This window comes from Triticum urartu, unplaced genomic scaffold (assembly GCF_056163025.1).
Source record: "Triticum urartu cultivar PI428250 unplaced genomic scaffold, HENAU_Tu73 scaffold1, whole genome shotgun sequence".
NCBI lineage: Eukaryota > Viridiplantae > Streptophyta > Magnoliopsida > Poales > Poaceae > Triticum > Triticum urartu.
In genome coordinates this window covers 972,831-978,323 of record NW_028259461.1, presented here as the reverse complement: position 1 = coordinate 978,323, position 5,493 = coordinate 972,831, and positions in this window count along the sequence as shown.

Genomic DNA, 5,493 nt, shown 5'->3' with positions numbered 1-5,493 from the left:
CCTCTTAATTAATCATTAGACGAAATTAAGAAACAGGAAAGGGTTGATAAATGATCAAGAAAAAACTTTTCTATTTTTCATTCTGAAATGTTCTTTTTATTATAATAAAGAGTAGGTGAATCAACTTACTAATTAAAAAAATTAGTAGAACTTCCTCTTTGGAATAGAAATTGGCTATTTCTACATAGGGAAAGTCGTGTGCAATGAAAAATGCAAGCACGATTTGGGGAGGGATTTTTCTCTATTGTAACAAGGAAGAATTATCTACTCCATCCGACTAGTTCCGGGTTCGAGTCCCGGGCAACCCATATAGAAAAGACCCATCAAAGTTTTTCACTTTGACTCACTTCATTTACAAATACAAAATTATTGGTTTGGTTAATTTAGTTATATGGATAGCTAATCTTTGGGCTGACTTGGTTGACATTGGTATATAGTCTATGTTATACTGTTAAATAACAAGCCTTCTATTATCTATATTCTAGTTAATACGTGTGCTTGGGAGTCCTTGCAATTTGAATAAACCAAGATCTTACCATGACTGCAATTTTAGAGAGACGCGAAAGTACAAGCCTGTGGGGTCGCTTCTGCAACTGGATAACTAGCACTGAAAATCGTCTTTACATCGGATGGTTCGGTGTTTTGATGATCCCTACCTTATTGACCGCAACTTCTGTATTTATTATCGCCTTCATCGCTGCCCCTCCAGTAGATATTGATGGTATTCGTGAGCCTGTTTCTGGTTCTTTACTTTATGGAAACAATATTATCTCTGGTGCTATTATCCCTACTTCTGCGGCGATCGGATTGCACTTTTACCCAATTTGGGAAGCTGCATCTGTTGATGAGTGGTTATACAATGGTGGTCCTTATGAGCTAATTGTTCTACACTTCTTACTTGGTGTAGCTTGTTATATGGGTCGTGAGTGGGAACTTAGTTTCCGTCTGGGTATGCGTCCTTGGATTGCTGTTGCATATTCAGCTCCTGTTGCAGCTGCTACTGCTGTTTTCTTGATTTACCCTATTGGTCAAGGAAGCTTTTCTGATGGTATGCCTTTAGGAATCTCTGGTACTTTCAACTTTATGATTGTATTCCAGGCAGAGCACAACATCCTTATGCATCCATTCCACATGTTAGGTGTAGCTGGTGTATTCGGCGGTTCCCTATTCAGTGCTATGCATGGTTCCTTGGTAACCTCTAGTTTGATCAGGGAAACTACTGAAAATGAATCCGCTAATGAGGGTTACAAATTTGGTCAAGAGGAAGAAACTTATAATATTGTGGCTGCTCATGGTTATTTTGGCCGATTAATCTTCCAATATGCTAGTTTCAACAACTCTCGTTCTTTACACTTCTTCTTGGCTGCTTGGCCTGTAGTAGGAATCTGGTTCACTGCTTTAGGTATTAGTACTATGGCTTTCAACCTAAATGGTTTCAATTTCAACCAATCTGTAGTTGATAGTCAAGGTCGCGTTATTAATACTTGGGCTGATATCATCAACCGTGCTAACCTTGGTATGGAAGTAATGCACGAACGTAATGCTCACAACTTCCCTCTAGACTTAGCTGCTGTTGAAGTTCCATCTATTAATGGATAAGGTTTTTCTGCTAACATATAAGAATTTTTGAAGACAGAAATACCCAATATCTTGTTCTAGCAAGATATTGGGTATTTCTGTCTTTATTTTGAATCTTTTTTTCTTCTTAATCTTTCTATTCAGAATTCAGTTAACGACGAGATTTAGTATCCTTTCTTGCATTTTCATAACTCGTGAAATGCCGAGTAGGCACGAATTCCCCCAATTTGCGACCTACCATAGGATTTGTTATGTAAATAGGTATATGTTCCTTTCCATTATGAATCGCGATTGTATGGCCAACCATTGTGGGTAGAATGCTAGATGCCCGGGACCACGTTACTATTGTTTCTTTCTCCTCCTTCATATTGACCTTTTCTATCTTTGCCAATAAATGATGAGCTACAAAAGGATTCGTTTTTTTTCGTGTCACAGCTGATTACTCCTTTTTTCCTTTTTAAAGAGTGGCATTCTATGTCCAATATCTCGATCGAAGTACGGAGGTCAGAATAAATAGAATAATGATCAATGGAAAAAAGAAAAAAATCCTTTAGCTGGATAAGGGGCGGATGTAGCCAAGTGGATCAAGGCAGTGGATTGTGAATCCACCATGCGCGGGTTCAATTCCCGTCGTTCGCCCATCGCATTATTGCAAATTCCAAAAATGCAATTTTCCATATTCCTAGTTACGTATTTACTTACGGCGACGAAGAATAAAACTATCGCTATATTTTTTCCTTTTCCTAGTTCTTCTTCCAAGCGCAGGATAACCCCAAGGGGTTGTGGGTTTTTTTCTACCAATGGGAGCTTTCCCTTCACCGCCCCCATGGGGGTGGTCCACAGGGTTCATAACTACCCCTCTTACTACGGGGCGTTTACATAGCCAACACTTAGATCCGGCTCTACCCAAACTTTTTTGGTTCACCCCAACATTACCCACTTGTCCGACTGTTGCTAAGCAGTTTTGGGATACTAAACGGACCTCCCCAGATGGTAATCTTAAAGTGGCCGATTTACCCTCTTTTGCAATGAGTTTCGCTACAGCACCTGCTGCTCTAGCTAATTGCCCACCCCTTCCACGTGTGATTTCTATGTTATGCATGGCCGTGCCTAAGGGCATATCGGTTGAAGTAGATTCTTCTTTTCTCTCAAAAAACCCCTTCCCAAACTGTACAAGCTTCTTCCAAAGCATACGGCTTTCTAGATGTATATGACGATCTCTAGACAGATGGATCTTATATGAATCATATGATGAAGTACCACATGAGTGGATATATAGGAAAGGAATCCAAATCTGCCGAATCGCTCATGTTATGATCTTCTACATCCTAGGTCTCTGCGTTCCGTCATCTGGCTTATGTTCTTCATGTAGCATTCAGATCGAATGACTCTATGAAATTACGTCGATACTTCCACATATTATGGGTAACGTAGGAGACATCCCTATTTTCCCCCGGGGGTCTTAATTACCACTGCTTAGCTTTCAATTTGCCTCTGACCATCAAATTAAATGTGAATAACCCGTCCTCCTCTCTTTGAAACAAGGGGCGCTTCCGGTTCTGTGCGTGCTTCAAACAATTTTGTCTTCTCCATATTACCATATCTCTAGAGCCAATAATTTTCTATGAGGAACTACTGAACTCAATCACTTGCTGCCGTTACTCAACAGTTTTCTGTTGAGGTCTATCCCGTAGAGGTAGTCAAATTGGATCAGTGATCGATTTCTAGGTTTCGTCGTAAACCTAATTGGTTACTTCCAATTACGTAAATCAATAGTTCAAACCGCACTCAAAGGTAGGGCATTTCCCATTGATATAGGAACTTTTGTACCAGAAACAATAGTATCTCCAATTATAGCCCCTCTGGGATGTAAAATATATCTCTTCTCACCATCCCCATAGTGTATGAGACAAATGTATGCATTTCGATTAGGGTCGTATTCTATGGTTACGATTCTACCAGATATGTCTTTTTGATTCCGTCGAAAATCTATTTTACGGTATAGGCGCTTATGACCTCCCCCTCTATGCCTTGCGGTAATGATTCCTCTGGAATTACGACCTTTACCACAACGGTGCCGTCCATGGATCAAATTATTTCGTGGATTGGATTTCACTTGCCTGTCTACGGTTCCCTTGCGTGTGCTCGGGATAGGTGTTTTGTATAAATGTTTCGCCGTATTATTAAGTATTCTCCTTTAGTTTTTTTCTCTATCTAGAAGTGGAATAGAATAACCCGGTTGAAGGGTAATGATCATACGTCTGTAATGCATTGTATGGCCCAGAATAGGTCCTATTCTTCTACCTTTTCCAGGTAGTCGATGGCTATTCACAGCTACCACCTTAACACCAAAGAAGAGTTCGACCCAATGCTTTATTTCTGTCTTAGTGAATCCCGATTCGACATTAAAAGTATATTGATTCTTTCCCAATAAACGAAGACTTTTTTCTGTAAATACTGCGTATTTGATTCCATCCATAAATCGACTTTCCCTCCTATGCTCTGAGTTCCAGTATCGATAAGAATTCGAGTTCTTATTGTTCTTATGTTATGGTATGAATATACCATACCAATTCGTTATGTATGGATGATGGATGAGATTCCATGGATAGAGAGCCAGTTCCAATAGACTTATGGAATGTTCCCGTTCGTGTGCATCCAGCAGGAATTGAACCCGCAAATTTACCAATTATGAGTTGGGCGCTTTAACCATTCAGCCATGGATGCTTAACAGGGATCATCGTACATCGTAAATAACCAATTTTCATATAGAAAGACATATCATAGAAAAATGAAATCGAAAATATTCCGAGATGGCAAATATTCGGAGATGACTATGAAAACACCTCTCTGGATCCTCGAATTGAAAGAGAGATTGAGAGGGATCAAGAATCCTAATTCTCGCTATTTGGAATGGATCCAATTCTATTGAGTCTGACTCATAGTGATCATTTCTCTTTAGCAAAGAATGACCTTGGTTATCAAAGGATTGAACAACCGGGATCCATTTACTTATGATACCTAGTTGGCATTGATAACAAGGATCTAATGAATTATGAGTTTAATAGATCCTCTTTAGCAGAAAGACGTATATTCCTTGCTCATTATCAGACAATCACTTATTCCCAAACCTCGTGTGGGACTAATCGTTTTCATTTACCATCTCATGGAAAACCCTTTTCGTTCCGCTTAGCCCTATCGGGTATTTTAGTGATAGGTTCTGTAGGAACTGGACGATCCTATTTGGTCAAATACCTAACGAAAAATTACGATTTTCCTTTCATTAAGGTACGAGGGCTTCTTATTCCACAAGAACGAAAGCACCTTTTCATTCTTTCATATACTAGGGGTTTTTACTTGGAAAAGACAATGTTCCATACTAAAGGATTCGGGTCCATAACCACGAGTTCCAGTGCACTAGATCTTGTAGCACTTAGCAACGAAGCCCTATCCATTAGTATTCCACATAAGAAATCCATTCTAGAAAAAAATACAATTAGATTAGCTCTTCATAGACAAACTTGGGGTTTGCGAGCCAAGGTAAGATCGGCTCGGGATCATGGGACCCTTTTCTATCAGATAGGAGGGGCTCTTGTACAAAATAGACTTACTAAGTAATAACCCCATAGAATCTATCTATATAAAGATAAAGAGGCAATCGTGTCAGGAAGCGGGTTTTTCTTTGGCCAAAAGGTACTTCGAACTTGGAACGAGCATGAAGAGATTAACGAGACTTCTTTCTCTTTTGAGTTTTTCTGGCGGACCTGCCGCGCAAGATCTTTGGTCTTCCCCTGGAACCGATGAAAAAAAGTGGATCGCTTCTTATGTACTCGCTCAGAATGATTCTTCTCTATCTATAGTTCATGGCCTATTAGAAGTAGAAGGTGCTCTGGTGCAATCCTTACCGACAGAAAA